At 38.7% G+C, this 18122-nt stretch overlaps 1 long non-coding RNA gene across 2 annotated transcripts; it reads right to left on the bottom strand.

Moving 5' to 3' along the window:
- Positions 1 to 5169: 5169 nt before the first annotated feature.
- On the bottom strand, positions 5170 to 13981 carry LOC122989784. 2 transcript variants are annotated; one of them, XR_006405158.1, is made up of 3 exons: positions 13849 to 13981; positions 6943 to 7100; positions 5170 to 6838 (listed from the first exon to the last, which is right to left on the bottom strand). It is a non-coding gene; the product is annotated as an uncharacterized LOC122989784 (long non-coding RNA). The 2 variants fall into 2 exon arrangements; XR_006405159.1 differs by having other exon boundaries at positions 6943 to 7096.
- Between the last annotated feature and the right edge of the window lie 4141 nt (positions 13982 to 18122).

Below are 18122 nucleotides of genomic sequence, written 5' to 3'. Positions count from 1 at the left end.
GGCCGGGCATTCACTCGGCTGTTGTTTTAACCCCTCTGCACCCGCATTAGTGTGTCAGTGGGGTCCATGCTGCGATGTGTTTGTGTTAGAAAGACCCCTCTAGTTCCCAGAGTTCTCTGCAGTGGAACTTATTTTCTTCTACAAACATGTGTGTATGCATATTCTCATACAAAAACATACACACAGACAAAAGTTGACTTTTGACCAATCAACATCGGTATAGACACACACAAACACATGACAAGCAATAGGAACTTTTCCTCTGAAAGTTTGCCCCACTTCCTAGTCCCACTAAGTGAAATTAGACCACTGTAGAAACATTGTGAACAGTTTTTGTAGGTCAAGTGCTGCACTTCAAACTGACAAACAAGCCTTTACAGGTAGCTACTAGTCAGATTACTCAGACACCCTCAGCCAAGCATTAGTTTTCACTTATTAAAAATGTAATTTTACCATTTTGTAGATGAAGTAGGCTCTTCAAAAAAGCGAAAGTGAACAATGTTTTTTAATATTAGCAAAAATGTATCAAGGAAAAAGTATTCATTCCAATAAGTAGTCCATTTCAGAGTGATACATGCTTAAAGTCCTTAAAACCCATGAAATCTTTTCCACACTTTTGGGGACATGCAGCTGATATGATGTCTGAACTACGGCAGAGATGGTAGAACAATGAGAGTTGTACTTGTGACCTTGTCTTGTGATGTAGTGGGTAAACAGCAATGGCTCTGGTTTGAACAGACCTTGTTAGAACTGCCAGCCAGAAAGGTAGCCAGTCCAACTGCAGCAAATGTGACAGTCTTAATGTCTACAACACTCTGCCACACAGTTTGCAAAAATATGTACAAAATTAGATTGAACCATTTCAGTCATGGGTAGGTTTAACTCTAACAGTCTATTGTATATGCATGAATTGTTTTGTACTGTGGGTTTTGCATATTAGACCTTTAACAAGTGACTCCATCAGATATAGTATGTATTAGAGTATGTGAGAGGGTAAATGCTAAACTCTCAAAGGTCTGCTGAGGAACAGGACTCAAGAAAAATCTACTTTTTGACTTCCACTGCAGGTGTGCAGAGTTGTGGAGATAGATCATTATGTGGTTTAGTGCTGTGATAAGAGAAAACTTGTTAACACATTGGTTTACCCTGTTGATTTTTAGAAAAACTTTTTTTTTAACAAAAAGGTATTATATATATATAATTAGTTAAATCTACAATAAAAACTTGATAAGAGGAAAAATATATATACCATTTTAAATTTTAAAGTTTCGGTGCCTTGAAATGCAGTGTCTGAAATTCATATGTCCTCAGGCAGGTTGCTTGAGTTTAAATACCTCAAAGAAGCACCAGGCTTTGTGCCTCAGTTTTCACATTTCAGAGAGCAGGTTTTGGTTCTGGCACTGAGAAAGCATGTACTTTTGATAAGTAGGTGAATTGGATCTTTTTCTTTTTGCTGCAGTTTTAGGGAATTTTTAACCTTTTTAGGTTCAGCTCTTGAAATAATGCATAAATGTATGAAATTAGTCTCCATGGATGTTTTTAGTTTCTTTTTTCTATAAGACAGCTCCAACATGTTCAATCTTGTTGACACAGTTAGCTTTTTGCTCTTCCTGTTTTACTGTGGATCTCTCTTCTGCTCCCTTCACCTCCTCATTTTGTTCTACCCACAGTTTAACATTTTTCTTGTTACCAAGGGAGTATGGAAAGTGTCTGTGAGGCAGTGGATGAGAATAATTTGGGACAGCTCCTCTCAGCTGTGCCCAGCTGGCTGTTAGCTGGTCAGACTCCAAACAGCATCCAAACAGAGGAGCTCTTTATTCTCGTAACCTCAGCTCGGCCCTGATAACCACTCTGGTTTACCATGATGTCATTTTTTTCCCCCATTTGCTGCTTTCCAGAGTTTGCTACTGACCCACAATGAACTTGGAAAAAAATGCTCTCGAGCCTTTTTGCATAAAGTAACATATTTAATATGTAATTTATTTACTTTTGTTTTGAATCGATTTTCCCTCAGTGAACTGTTCTGTTTTAGCTGTGCAAAGAACTTTACACATTAGCAGAGTCCTGCAACAGCAGGAGGTAATGATTTGCAAAATTACAGTATCCAGAGATCATGTAACAGGATGTCAGCATATTCACCTATTGCATTTTTCTTGGCTGATTCTGATTTTTTTTTTTTTTAAAGCCTAACCTGCCGGTTAGAAACTATCTAAATGGAGTACAATCTGTCAGCCAGCAGCAGCAACCACATAATTGTCAGCTGACAAAACAAACCACAATGTTGGCCTATAGGGCAAAAGCCATGGTAGCTTTCTTGGCTGACAGATAATTGCCAGCATGGGCAGTAATGTTCACAATATGATTTTATAAGCCTGAATGACATTCATCAGTTCTCTGTCTTATCAATCTCCCTTGACTTGTTTGTGTTTGTATGGGCCCAAGCGGGTGGCTCCCAGTCCGAAAAGTGAAGCCAATGTGTGCCTAATACCTGTATTCTTCTTAATGGCCAGCAGGGGGCAACTCCACTGGCTGAAAAAAGAAGTCTGATTTTATAGAAGTCTATGTGAAAATGACCCTACTTTTCACTTGATTTATTACCTCAGCAAACAGTTTCCTAGCATTTAGCATTATCACAGTTAATCATAGACTGTAAATGCACTGTGCTAACCAAGCTAGCAGCTAGCTCTAGGGTCAGCTCCACCCTCTTGTCCAAATATGGTCACTTCTGGCTCCAAAAATCAAAGATGGCAACGGTCAAATCTCTAAACTCGAGGCTTCAAAACGGCAGTCCACAAACCAATGGGTGACATCATGGTGACTACGTGGCTGATTGATCAGTGCATCCCTACCTTAAAGGAGCTTGGTCAGTGTTTTTAGGATAGCCTGTATTTTGCAATGTAGTTAAATTTTTGCTGCCTCATAACAACATAAGAACTTTTTTTTATTCAAAAAAGCAAATCTTTGGGTTATCATTTTGGGGTAGTAAGGCTTTACTTCTTCTGATAAGAAATGTCTGCTTTTTCCATTTCGCTCTGAGCAGCTTTAATACAGTATTTCTTTGAAGCATGCAGGTCACACTGCTTTCTAAAATGTCTTAATAATTATTGGACCATGCATTCTTGGAAGCATCTGGAACATCACGTTGCCTTCCAGTGCCAAGACTCTCCAGGAGTGTGTCAACAACACAGCACCTGGGTGGTCACTGCCAGGGAGATTACATGGCAAGATAACAAGAAAAAAAAACACCAAAATGATTATCTTTTGTCTCCTTCAACACAAACGCCACCAGACACAACAACATGTCCTTCCATGCTGATAAGATGAGAAATTGAAAGAATGTCAACATGTTTCAGAAAAAGTCATGTCAAAGCTTGTTTTTTCACTAAATAGCTATATAATTCATTGCTTTAAGATTTATGGAGTGAGAGCATACAATGAATAAGTCTTTTTCAATGACTTTAGCTACATGTAGAAACATATTTTGCAGGCCTGGCATGCTGCCTGGATCTTTTAATCTCATCCACTCTGAGAAGAAGAGCAAGTCTGAGGGGATTTAACTCAGCTGTCCTGACTGAAAAAAAAAAAAAAACTCACTCCCTGGATGTTTCAGTATTCTCTCACATATCAGCAGAAATAGCACTGATAACTTTCCTTTCAATTTCCTCTCTGAAATACCATTTTTTATGCAGTTTTTTGAAATGCAAGATGCAAATACTTTGTTTCTCCCTGGTTAACATTTCTTTTTAAAGCACATTTCTAGCCACAGTGGGTGTTTGTTTCAGCTATTGTTCCCAATTTATAGCTTTGACCTTTGCCGTATTTACACCTGGTTTTGTGTGATGTTGATCATCAAAAGCTATTTAAGCTTATCCACCTGGGGCACCTGATTCTTTAGAAAATGTCATGAGTAAAAAAGCACTATCCAACAAAAGTTCATTTAAAACCATTGCAGCGGCTCAGATTGTATAAGTCTAATCACGCAAAAGCCTCTCTGTCAAGTAAGAATGCAACCAAATGAAACAGTTTTGCCAGTGGTAGTGTACAGACACTTGATGTCAATGATCTTTTAATCTAGATTTAATGAAAGCTATGGGTCGAGAACAACTTGACCCGAAAGTCCCACTGAAATAGTAACAGGCTCAGATTCCATTTGGTGAACTTTGATTTTTAAACAGCTTGAAAATCCATATGTCATGTCTAATGAGATGTACTGTATGTGAGGAGGTGAATGTGAATAGTTTCAGACTCATCTGTAATGGACAGAGAGGAAGGTGAAAGAGCGGCTCCCTTTAGTGCAATGAGGCGCGTCTTTGATCACATCCAAGATGGGATTATAAGAAATAAAAGCAGAGTGCAGAGACTCTTGCCATCTGCATAGATAAATTATTCCACCGCGGCATGTTTCCTAGTTGGTTTTCATTTTTATGATTCTGGAGGTGGTCTGCAGGTCAGGAGCAGGGTCAGTGGCAGAATAACCATTGGCGCTGGTTCAAATTCAGTGTGGTGCTCAAGGACATTTAAGAAGGATATCTGATGTTGTGGGAGATCGATCCATGTTAAAGTTACATGGGAGTCTCTCCAACCACTCGTGTACCCTGCTTTAGTTTGTAACTGTCAAAAGGAATTTTAGAGGAGTAATTCCTCTGCTAACAGCTAATCCTGATAACAGATTATCCTGAGAGAGAAAAGGTTTTTACTGCATCTTTGCTCTCAAAACAGTTAATTTACTCCATACAGTTTTAGCAGAGAGGGAAGATATTGCTTTTAAAAATGCTTCTTGCAGTTTTAAGGAAAAATCAACTCCATCTTTCCAAAGTCTTGACCTTGCACCTATGCAAAGCATTCAGTGTTAGCCTATGCACGCATATTGAATGCTTAATGTACATTGTGTTTATGGTGTGATTTGCTCCACTACCATAGTCATTTGGTATGTCTTTGCTTCTTCTTGTTCTCCATGCCTTGTTGTTATGTTAATTGCAACTGCAATATGTTTCTGCAACAAAAACAGAAAGTAAAATTGAGATGTGACAGAAAATGAGGGGAGAGGAGGGGTTATGACATGCAACAACATCCCCCAGCCAGGAATCACACAGTGTGATGGGATGTTGCAAGCACAGCATATGGTATGCAACATAAACACTAGCCCACCACAACACCAACATACACTTATGAGACATGTTATTTGTTTATTTAACAGTGACCATACAGATGAACATTGGTACATACAGATAAGCAATGCAACAGATGTAATTGAAGCTAATTTGCAGCCCCTGTCCCTGGTTAGGCTTTTAAAACTATCAAACAATCAAACAAATGAATTGATAATAGAATCAGAATCAGGATAAAAACAATAGGACAGCTAAAACGGCCAGTGTATATGTGTATATGCATGTGTATACATATAGGTGTAATATTGTGTATGTATGAGTGTAAGTATGTGTACAGTATGTAACTCTAGATTTAACAAGTAAATCCAAACATAACTTAGCCAGAGTTCACACCTTTGTTGTTGCTTAAGCCATTGTTTCACTTGTGTAGTGAAAACTTTAAGTTCTAATTTTGTGTTTTTAATTCTGGTGGTAAGGTGTTCCATCGCAAGCCGCTTATTGAAAATGTTTACCAAAGTTGTTCTGCACCTTGGACGGTTACCACTTGTTGCTAACCTTGTCAGGATTGCTTCGCTGTTATATATCTTTTTTTTATTAATTATATGTACAGATTATATCTGAGGCATCAGATTCAGCAAAAAATAATGGTTGACTATTATTCATTTTAAGCACTATAAAAAACATTTCCAGACTAAAGGGATCAATATTGTCATGTTGTCAGTATCCCACATTTTAACATTATTCTCTCCAATTACTATTTTAGAACTTTAGTGTTTTCCTCAAATAATATTCTTTGTGTAGCTTAAAATCCCTTAAAACTGACCAAAGGACACTTAAACTCTACCCTGACAGTAAGGTGATGATGGCTCGATGGTTCACTACTCTAGCAAGGTGATTGCCCAAATGTACTAGAAACTTTGCTGAGAACATAAAAAAAAAACTATTGACCAATTATAATATAATATAAACAAAAATAAAAAAATACCGGCTGACAAAATGAAATAAAATATTTAAAATATGATTGCAAGTTTTATAGGGTGTGGTCAGAGAACAACCTTCATTGAGCAGAGACACATAAAGACGTGGAGCTAGATTAGAAGGATGAGCGCACATACTAAAAACCCAGGGTGAGGACTGGCATCTCAAACATCTGCCCCCGGAGATATGTGGGGCAATCAAACAGTTGTGGGCTGAATATGTCACATTCTATATTTAGAGATCTTGTGATGAGAGAAGTGTGGCATGTGGAACATGCACTCAACTCTGAATGAAACCACTGAGGATGATTGCTCATATGGTTGAAGACATTAGCTGCCAACATATCACATGACAGCAACATGCTTTTTCTTTTAATCTTTTAATTTTTAACTAATTGCTGAGGTTACATAATGAAGCACAACCAAAAATAAGGTGTAGATAGACCACATCTGTTGAAATTGAGATCACAGATCTAATGAGAAGCCAGATGTAGATTTCTTATGGTGAGTCAGTTGTTATGATCTGTGGTGTGAGTGGACTCAAATGCAGGACAGGAGACAGTTAAATAGTATATGAAAAAAGGGAAGTGGGTGAAGCAGGTGAGCAGGTGGGGGAATGGCATGGCGATGGTGGGGGTCCAGAGTTGATCCAACAGGAGTATACTGAGGTGGGTCAGAAGGAGTTAGCACAGTGAGTGGTGTGAGCAGCAGGCTGATCGGGGGGCAGGCAGAGGTAATCAGGTCATGATGATGCTGAGAGCAGAGGAGAATTAATGTTAATACACGAGGCATAGAACATGAGGAAATAACTCAGAATTGCACTAGACTAGACTGAATGGCTGAGAGCTTGAGACTACCGATGTAGCTGACTGAACAATCTGGTGAAGAGTGGCTGTCGATGTGTCTGGCTGATGAGATGACGGATGACAGGTGTGCTGATTAGAGCAGGTGCTGTGAATCAGGAGTAATCAGGGAGAAGCCAGAGGAAGGAGGAGCCATGCCTGCCACTCACTCACTCACTCACACACACACACACACACACGTTGTCATAGGTCACTTTTGGGGACTTAACATAGACTTACATTCATTTCCTGGAGACTTACCCTTACCCTAACCTTAACCACAGAACCAAAAATCAATGTTTTACCAATTTTGGACATGACTTTTGTCCCCAATTGGACAAGCCGTCCACAGTTAACTTGCTTCAAGTCAGAAATTGTGTTTTCCCTTGGAAACACAAGGGACACACCAGAGGCACAGCCAGGGTCATGACATCAGTTACGTCAAATGCTTTTTTTAAAAAATTTCCACAAGAAATGTTTTATAATGCTGCAATACTTTCCCTTCTAGTCAATAGCTCTGCTCCTCTTGGCAGTAATTCACAAGCATGTGATATCCACTTTTCGAAAATATCTGCAGCTGGCAGACAAAGCCTTCATTTCACACCAAAATAACAGGTCACAAGAGTCAAATGATCCTCCTTAACTCCTTAAGCCACTTTTCTAAGTAGTCATCAGACTCAACCAGAAATGATTTATGAATACAGTTAGGGTTGTATGTGTATATAGACACCCAATATAAAAAGAGACGATGTAGGTTTTGTTTTCACTCAGAGTAGGTGATTTCTCCTTCTTGAAATGACCTGAGATAGTTTTTGGGTGGAATGAAAACCTGTGATTAAGAATAACATACAATTATACTAAATATTACCATACTAAACACTGTGCATGTGCCCCAGAGTTTCTGTACATGTACTACGTGTAGGGTGTATTGTAATGTGAGTATTTCCCATTTTGAGTCCTGTAGACTCAACCGGTGCTTTTCCCAGTGACCATCCACCAGCCATCTCTTATGAAAAGAATCCAAGCAAACAAATTTGGACCAAAAAGACAGAAAAGGGCAAAAAAACAACTCTTACAGTGTAAACCCTGCTAACAAAAGCCACTTTGTTAAACTGACAGTATACTCCTCTATTAAACACGACCCTGTACAGTCACTGTCTGATGGTGTAAATAGCCTGAAGAGAGAGGCACCAAACATTCCTCACCTACCCCATTCCTGTCTCGTCTATCTGGGGTCAAAATTGTCCCGGCAGCAGTACTTTGAACTTGGCCGGGCCTCACTCCTGAGCTATAGAAAGATCTTAAGTCATACAGAAACTTTTACTGTATATTCCATATCAGGGACAAAAAATCATGGCAGAGAAGATGGAGAAGATATATAGAAGATACTGTTGCTATTAAATCTATGAAAATACTGGAACTGGTTTGATCTGTTTTATCATAAAATATAATCATTTTAGGATTTGACAATTTTGCTTTTGTGAAGTACTTTGAAATGTGGGTTTTGAAAAGTGCAATGTAAATAATGATGATTATAATTATTATTCCTTGTTTGCAGTTAGTTTAAGTCACTCACAGACTGGTACATCTTACGTGTCTTCGATGATTTTTCAAAACAAACATACTGTATGTTGTTGCAACTGTGGTTATTAGCAGTGGTTTTGTTTTCACATACTAAGACAACAGTTAAAGTAATAAAGTTGTCCTGCCATGCTGGTCTTTATGATGGAGATACTATTTTGGCCAGGTGCTGCATAGAGGAGAGGCCATGTGGATGAAATGAGCACTGGAAGACCTTTGTCAGAGCACAGCTCTCTTTAGAACTTAAAAAGGCCATAAATCTAAACTTACCAGTCACTAGCGGTGTCTTGTAAACTGCCCTGCGACAATGACTCAGCTAATTTCAAAAGGAAATGTTGCTAACAGAAGACTGTGACGACTTAATAATGGTATGTGGTGGAGATACAGAGCAACTTTTAATGAGGAAAAAGGTCAGATTTTATTTTCCACTGTTTAAGCTGCTTTCAAATAAATGAATTAAGTGTAGACCGAGAGAAAGAAATAAAATATCATTACTATCTTCAGGTCACAGTGACTTTGAGCATTGCAGCTGAGCCGGGATTAAAGCTGTTTCTTTTCAGTAAAATATATTGTAATTTGCTCTGGATCAGAAATATCTGTCATATAAATCCACTGGGTAGAACTTTGGTCTAAAACTGATCAAACTAGTGCCTTATTATATTCAGATTAATTGTTAACATACATAATTTCCCAATGAAATTAATAATTCTGATAAATAAATTGAGCTTGAATGTTATTGCAACCTTATTTACTATATACAGCACTTAAATGTATGATGACAATAAAAAAAGCAAACTACATACTGCTACATAAATTGTGTCATAATTAACAGCTGGCCAAGAATGATAATTCTTGGTTACACAAACCTGGTGCTGGAAACATTATGCAAAAGAAACATTTCCTTTTGATCTAGGCTCTTGAGTCAATATCCTTTTGATCTTGACTCTTTGAAAAACATTTTGTATTTTTCTAGTCAACAGCACACAGAGACTTGTTATGGACAGTACTTCACAGAGTAGAGAACCCTTTTGAAATATGATGGAATAACTTACACTTCCTATCTAAAAGACATGCTTCCACTTCATATGTCTTGAGATTACCTCTTCAGCCTGTGTGAAGGAGGAAGAGGAAAGAATGTGGCACCACTGTGGCTGAGGCAATGCGCCAAACAAAATCTTCCATGGTGAATGTTACCCATTCCTGTAGGAATCCAAACAGGAACAGCCTGGCCTGGGCTGAGCAGGCACATAGAGTGCGCCAAAAAGGAAATGAGTGAGACCAGCCTCAGGGTGTGGCGGGTTCAGACTAGTGGTCATGCCCAGTAGCCTCTGGTCTCACTGCCATTACAAGCCAAGAAAATCATGAACAAGCAGATACTTAGTGTATGTATTAAAAGCTTTTCACATCTTTTCATGACATGTTTTCTTATCTGTCTGCTTCCAGTTGCTGTCATTTTGTTCCTTTCAGTCAATGGCAAGGAGCCAACCCTTTACTATGTGGTAATTTTGGGTAAGAGGGTCTGTTCTCAATCAATTTGAGCAGCAATGAGGATTCTGCTGGATAAAACTAATGCCCCAACACAAACAAGTAACCTTTGCAATGTCTATTCAAGTTTTTTTTTGTTTGTTTGTTTTTCTTAGATTGATGATGACATCATTGCTGCATTGCTCTTATCATTTTGTGGGTCTTTTATTTCAATTCAGTTTATGTGTACTTTTATTTCATTTATTCATAATTTTCTTTTTATTCTTAATTTGGTGGAGGTCCATTTTTTAAGCCTATATGGCGTCTTTATCTCTCTAGTCATAACTGTCTTATCTCTGTTTTCTGTTTTTATGTATTTTTATGCAGAGTAAAAATGCTCTGTACATCTTAGCACTGTCATTGTTGATAGATGTTTTAATGTATCATTTGGTTTTTGTAAGTTACCATGTTGTGCGTACAACAAGCTGGTCCAAACAAATTGACCCTAGTTGGATTAATAAAGTTGTTTGTATTGCATTGTATTGTAAAATTTAAATACGATACTATACTATACTATACTATATAATGCTATACGAAAAGCTGTAAACCTACAAGAACTCTTAAAAGTTTCAATGCACAAAGATGAGGTTGGGCCTGCCTCAGCTGCAGGTTTGACATGAGGGTATCAGCAGAGCCAAAGAAGAGTGAGGTTATAAACCTGTCTATACACCTGTATTGATATGATAATCAGATAATTCCCATCAGGTAGAACAAAGAATAGAAGCATAGGGAAACTGCCAGTCAAGCTTTGTCAAAAAGAGGAAAAAAATAAACCTTCAAGCAGCTTAACCTCTGTCTTTCTTTACATGTTATGTACAATGTTTTATTCAAAATAGTAGAAATAAAGTGGAAATATGAATTTAGAAATAAGACTTTGCAGTAGGGGAACAGTAGTGTACAGTGCTTTATTAAAAAGAACAGCCTTCTACAGTATGGGCACAAATATGCCTCATAAACACAGGAAAACAGTGCCACCTACTGTAGAGAAATCCAAATGGAAAATCTAAGTTAAAACATATCACAGTGTTTTCCATACAGCACTGTTTGTTTGTCTAAACCTTAATCTTCAACACAGTTTTATTATCATTATTTCATGCAGATGAAGTGGCAGACTCAAAATATCATCTTCCACACTGATAGTGATTGTGGAGCTTAAATTATCCTCCTGCCAAATTAGATATGTATATCAACACGTGCCTCTAATGTTGCTGCATACCTCTGAGCCCATAAGTCATAAGGAAAATGAGCTTGTCTCTGGCATGTGGTAGAGTAAATTGATCTTCTCCGATCAGTCATCACAGGAATGTCCCCGTGGAAGCTGAACAAACTCAGAGGAGCTGCCTCAGTAAAAGCACGGATTCACTGAGGTGAGTTTGGTGGCAGAACTAGAGCTCTGAGGATGATGTAGTGTTATTTTAAGAGAGCTACCATGCTTCCCTCTAGTGGCTGAATGAGTGAAGTGCAAAGCACACAAATGTTCAGAGGTAATGACAAAACTGTATATCACTGACAACACCTGAGAAATATTTATTCAGGCTTTCTTTTCTTTTTCTTCTTTTATTTATCATGAGGAATTTATTCATAGAGAGGCATTGGTTTACAATAATGATTAATCTATATTATCTACTTACAAGCTTAATTAGAGCAAATTCGGCAATGTTTGTGGTGGGGTGAAAAAGACCAACAAGTATAAAAAAGTCACACATTCTTTTGATAAACTGGTTATACCTTAAATACAAATATATCAGATCATGTTGGTAGTGAACATTTTCATTTTTAAAGCAACATTTTAACCTTCTCTAGAAAGTTTGATATATCATGACTACTAAAATAAAATCAGGTAGTGTGGCTCTAACATAGCATAAAGTAGCTACACAGAGGGGGAAAATTTTATTGTGAAGTGCTAACTACTAATGTTCCCTTTGCTTTGGCTTCTCTGCTCATCATGGTCCTTCTGTTTACAAATATAAAATAAATCATGAACAGTTTCATCACATATACATTTTCGTGATCTCACTCTACTGTACAGAAAGAATCAAAAGCTAGATTAAGAACAAAAAATAAGAAATGCTGGTAAATAAAGTATAGATTATTTGGTTTCGTAGATGAAGCTGTTGTTTTTGGAATCTTTTGGAATACAAAGTCACACAGGCTGTGAGTGAGATGGCCTCGTATCGGAGAACTCGGACCTCACTGTCAGAGAGAAGGCACACGATCGAGATGAAGGTTGGGCCTCTCCAGGCTGCCGTTGTCTTCATTGTGGTTCATCTCTGGGCTGTGGCTGTGCTCATCTGTGCTCTCTGGAGATTCATTGAGATAATTTTCACATATCTCCTCATCCTCCTGCTCCTCTTTGATGAAAGCTTGTGGAGGGGACTGCGTCGCACTGCTGTCACTTTGGTATTCGGATCCATCGGCAAGGGCTCCATTCATCTGCTCCTGGAGAACATGAGGCAGGGAGTGTAATGGGATGCTGCCCATAGTGGCTGCGTTGTAGAAGGAGTTGTTGCAGTCCACGCCACCACTCTGGGGAGCAGACTCAGCAAAAAGCTCTGACGGTTCTGAGAGTTCTTCAGCAGAGATCCATTACCAGCAGTCTTTTGGGGCCTTCTTCTGTGGAATTCAATCTCATGTACTGTCCACACAGCGCCCTTCACATTTTCCAAATGTACAAAGAATTTATGGATGCTGAGATTATGTCTGACAGCATTCTTCCCAGTTGCTGCATAGTGCCTGAAATATGCAAAGTTTCTTGTGAACCAGTTGTAGATTTCATTTAACGTCAGCTGATTGTGAGGTGACTCAAATATTGCCTGTCTCATGAGAGAAGCATATGCAAATGGGGGACTAACTTCTGTGCTCATGCAGAACTCCTTATTATCAATTATATCTTGGCTCACAGACTGGCTATACTGCCTCCGTACAGGGGATCCAGTGAACATGCTGTTGGGAGTGAGGACTGAAGGGGATTCAGACAGCAGCATCAGGGGTGTGGATGGTGCTATGGCGCTCTGAGACAGGCTCATAGGAGCAGGGCCTTTGGGCAATGTTGCCAAAGGCCCAGGCTTTGTCTTCCACACCCGCCCTCTCTTTGGTCTCAGTCAATGCGCTTACAGGTCCAATTCCGATGTCCACTCTCACAGACTCATTGACTTTGTCGTGCATTTCCAATAAGTCCGCAAGGGTTTAGGGCTGTCCCACTATCAAATCATCAAGTGCACAGAGAAGGGTCTAGCTGTAGTCTTGCAGACTCAGCATTAAATACGGGGTTACCAGGAGAAGTCCAGAAGCGCTGAACATTACATTAACGAGGATTTAAGATACATAAAAACACATGAAATCTGAAGAATTACACACCTAGTTTATTCATCAACCATTTATTTTAATTTTTGCTTAATCATGCTGTTTTGACAAAAACGAGTGAATTGATTATTTGATAATTAGCCTACCTCTCATCCACTCTGTAAGGCAAGATACTGGAAGACGTTCAAATCAGGCAGTCGATCCCTTACTTGACTGTCGTGCACATGGTTATTTTATTGGTTGGATAGTTTTACACTTTGTTTAATGTATTATGTGCTTTATGAGTGAGTGGTTTTATTAATTAATTTTATTAATATTTTTATCTTTTTCTGTTTTTCTTTAAGTGAGCTCACCACGACAAATTCCAATCAGTCATATTGATATCATATATATATATATATATATATATATATTTATATAGTCATCAAGGTAACGCGATATGTCACAAAGTGCTGTCCCATTCCTATATCAACCATTTCGATCTCTTGCAGCTTCTCGCACTCAATCACTTACCAGGTGACGTCAGTTAAGTCCGGGTTCAGGGCTTAGGGTTTAGTGGGGACATTAGGACTGGGCCTAACAAACCCTTCTGTGGCAGAAGTGTAGCCAGATGGAACTGATGTTGTGGGGTAGTTGTTCTGGTCGGACCAGTAATTCAGTACACAGGCAGTGATTAGGTAATAAGGGGCACCTGTTGGCAATCCGCATGGGTTATTCTGGGCTTTGTCCCCTCCACAAAGGACTGATACTGATACTGATACTGCATGTAGCGTGGGGATCATGCTGCTGAGACGAGTTAACTGAGCTAGCTGTATGCAGGTCCATGCCGTTGTATGATTTGGGTGATAGGAGCAGCATCCTGAACAGAGTTGCCTGCGGCAAGCTGATTGAGACTGTGGTTGTTCTCACTTCATTAGGGGACAGCCCAGTGTCAGGGAGGCATCTTGCCTGGATGTAGTGGTGTGTCTTGAGCATGGGTGTACGTGGGTTGTTGGGGAAATCTGACAAGACTTTTCTGTTTGCCGCTGCCTTTAATTAAATCAAATTTGAGGCTTTTGATTCATTTCTTGCATTGCACTGTAACCTTTATCCTCATATTTTATATGTCTTATTCTATTTTAGCTTATTTGTATTTTCTATTCTCTTAACTCTTTAATAATAACTCTTTAATTGTATTTAAACGTCCTTTTATAAGGTGTTTCTTTTGCACTTTGCCTTAATGCTTTCAATCTTTTATGTAAAGCACTTTGAATTGCCTTGTTGTTGAAATGTGCTATACAAATAAACTTGCCTTGCCTTGGCCAGTCAAAGCGAAATGACTGACGATTGTCCTCATAATAGTCCGCGGGATAATCCATCATTCCACTAAGGTTTTTTTTGTTTCCTTACAGTCTAACTACAGTGAAAGTTAGCCTGATACATGTAAACAAACCAGCATGCACAGATGAATACGCAAGGTGGTTTGTTAGCTGGCAAGTTACCCTAGATATAGATCTCTACGCGATTAGCCATAATGGCTGCTACAGGCAGCTAGTTTCTGTGTTTACTTTTGTTCAGACTCTTGAAACCATTCTTTTCTTTAGTGTTGTGAGGTAGGCTATAACAAAAAAACCAACCAAACAAACAAACCAAAAAGTATATATATGTACAACTCAGATCAGATAAAAGTACCACAAAATGTAGGCTATCCACATTTATACACCCTCTGTTTCTTAAGGTTGGCATAGAGATTAAGTTAGCTCAACAGTTAGGGCAATTGTAAGCTTAAGTTTTGTGAGGGCCCCGGAGCCTGTTGCCTTTGGTCCTGTGGTTTGTGTCTGTGTGTTGCAGGTCCTTGGCTAGGTGGAGCTGAGGTGCCATTTTAGTACTAACTGGGAACACTTGGCTAGTGCCTAAGCAGAAGCCCATGGTTCACCACCAACCAGTTCACGTTTCTAACAGGTTCTCCCAACTCAGTGACACACCCACTGAGAATCCGACTCTGATTATTGGCAGCTCCATAGTGAGAAACGTGAAGTTTTTTGGTGATCGTTTTTTGTAATACCTGGGGAAGGCCTACCCCATTGAGGATCATGTTTGGGTGTTATCAATATGTCAGTAGACATCACTGATGTTATGTGAATACCCTATCTGAGCTGTGATGTAAACTGTCCCCAATATAAACTGTGATAAAAGGTATTGATTGTTGTGACTTTAAGATAAACACTGTGTGACTAAACAATTCTAATGTACCCTTTTGGTTTTGTAATACATGCATGTTCATTTTCTATATCCAAGTGTACTCATATACTGTATATATTTGAGATTCTTATTTGTCTGCTTTCTCCTGGATTCACGTTTCCTTTTTTTCTGTTCATCTTAAACTTTTGCGTCAGACGGAGTATCATACGCCAATGTATCAACCCTGGAAGGTTGTGCAGGAAGGCACTGGGGTTGGGGAGGGATGGACTAAAGTGCTGTTAAAAGAAAATAAAAGACATTTTCTGTATTGGCCTTACATTACACAAACTGAATGTTCTTAAGGCCACGAAATGGTATTGTACCTTGTATGATACAATACCTTGAACATCAAGTCAATACCTTGTATTGTAAGTATTTGATCCTGAGTGTCTACTGAAATAAAGACTGGAGAAATAACTGCAGTGTGATTTTTAGCATTGGTGTCTATTTGCACCAAATCACTTTAGTGATGGAGTGGGTCTTGTACTTGTGGGATTGTGTCCATAGCAACCGCCTTTGTGGGAAGTTGTGTCTCAGACATGTGTGTACATACATGCATCCCTGCACATGCTCACCCACATCCCCTCTCATGCAATGTGAAGAAGTGTTAAATCTAATTCTCTAACTGCTCAAACAGGTGTATACTGTAGATTAACTCACTTACTAGAGTGAAAAAATATCTGCATAGTGCTGAAAAAACAAAGACATACACACAAGAAGCCAGGATTAGAAAAATAAACATCTTCGTTTATATAAGATGTTTCCATAGTGCAAACATTTCTTAAGTGAAAATCAGAGAATCCTCTGTGTCTTACTAAAATCTAACCCACTACTTAAAAGGCCACTCTAGCAATTTAGTATTGCACTTATTGTACTTCCATAAATCAAGGGGAATCACAAGAGTAAGATAAAAAAGAATGATCAATATCTATGCAGCTATGGTAGATGTATACTGACTTTTAGTCTTTAGTATGGGTAAAACTCCAAAAATGCTGGATCCTATATTTCCCATAATGCAATCAATAGAATCTTCTTCTGCCTGGGTTGTGGAGTTTGTTGTTCAAACTCCACAACTCCAGTTTGTAACAATGGGCTTATAAATTAGTACTTTCCAAGCACACATCTCAGGCTGAATGGTATTCCTCCTGATCAGTAAGAGAAATTAATGTGTAGAATCTGTGTAGTGCCCCTTTCAGTACTGATCTCAGGTGTAATTGGTTAGGTTATCACTTAGCTCATGATCAATATCTTGCGTAATCCTTTATCCAGATCCACACAGAAATCCCATTTGAGTGCTGAGTGTGTCAACATTAGCAGGCATAAATCACACTGAAAAGTAAAACCTGTAGTTCTGATTATTTACATATAAAGTCAGGTTCTTTTTCAGCTCCCCTTCCTGTATGACCTGCAAAAGCACGTTAGTACATAAAGTAACACAAACTAAACCAGCTGATACAATTTCATAGAATCTGTACATGCCTCTATTTTATATTTTGAGACATTTTATAATAAATAATGCAAAGATTGTTATGATACTGTATTGGGTCCTAAAGGCTTCTAAGTAACATATCCACAACTTTGCAGTAATTTACTGTCTACGTTCCTCTGTCTTTATAGTCTTTATAGTCCATGTATGAATCTGTGTGCATCACTTTGCAGTGTGCAGTATAGAAACTTTATAGCAACAGTTTTCATTATATTTTCATACCTAAGAAAGTGACCATAACCAGGATCCACATACATTAGTCTCACTGTATTAAAATCTGTCTCTAAAACATGAACATGCCGGTGGATGACTTTAGCCAAAATGACCTTATGGTTTCAATTACTGTAGCAAAGCTGGAACTAGTGGGCAAACACAGTCTCCAATGCTTGCAGTGCCATGTTTTACAGAGTTAAACAGGGCCACCATGAACACCATGTGATGAAAAATGCATCGTTTACACCACAGAGTGTCTTCTCTCTTGTCTCGCTGTTCATGCGGTTTTCTGACACGATGCCTTCTCTTTTGGGAGTTGAGAAACTAGAAATACCTCGACCTCCTTGTGTCAAACCCCTCCCGCCTCAAAGGGTGAAGCTCTCTGGTGGCCTAGCTGACAGTGACAAACTGACAATGGCTGAATGCTCCACTTCACATCTCTAACCTTTTTTTTTTTTTTTTTTTTTTTGAAAATGCATCTTTTTTTTCAGCTCTCTGTTTAGCTGGCAAGAGAAAGGACAAAGGTTGACTGAGAAAATAACTTTTAGCCCTCCGAAGACTTTTTTTTTTCGTGAAGACACATGGGTTAATATGGCAGACATGTAACAGATAGTATTTTGCTCAAGGACATAGCAGGGCTCACTTGGCTCCCCTGCTATAAGCCTACAACAAAGCAAAAATTAAATTGAAGCTAAAATTGACATTTAAGGATAAAGATGCTGTTGGTCTTATTAGATTCTGGAGTTTATGGAATTTCAACAGTGTATTTGTTTCAGCCAGGCTAGTGGCTTGTACCTAGGGATGGAAAATTGAAGATAAAATAATTTCTCACCCTGTTAGACCTGACTTTTGGTACTCTGAATCTCTG

Source organism: Thunnus albacares, chromosome 10, assembly GCF_914725855.1.
Source record: "Thunnus albacares chromosome 10, fThuAlb1.1, whole genome shotgun sequence".
Taxonomy (NCBI): domain Eukaryota; kingdom Metazoa; phylum Chordata; class Actinopteri; order Scombriformes; family Scombridae; genus Thunnus; species Thunnus albacares.
This window is presented reverse-complemented; position numbering and strand designations above follow the sequence as displayed.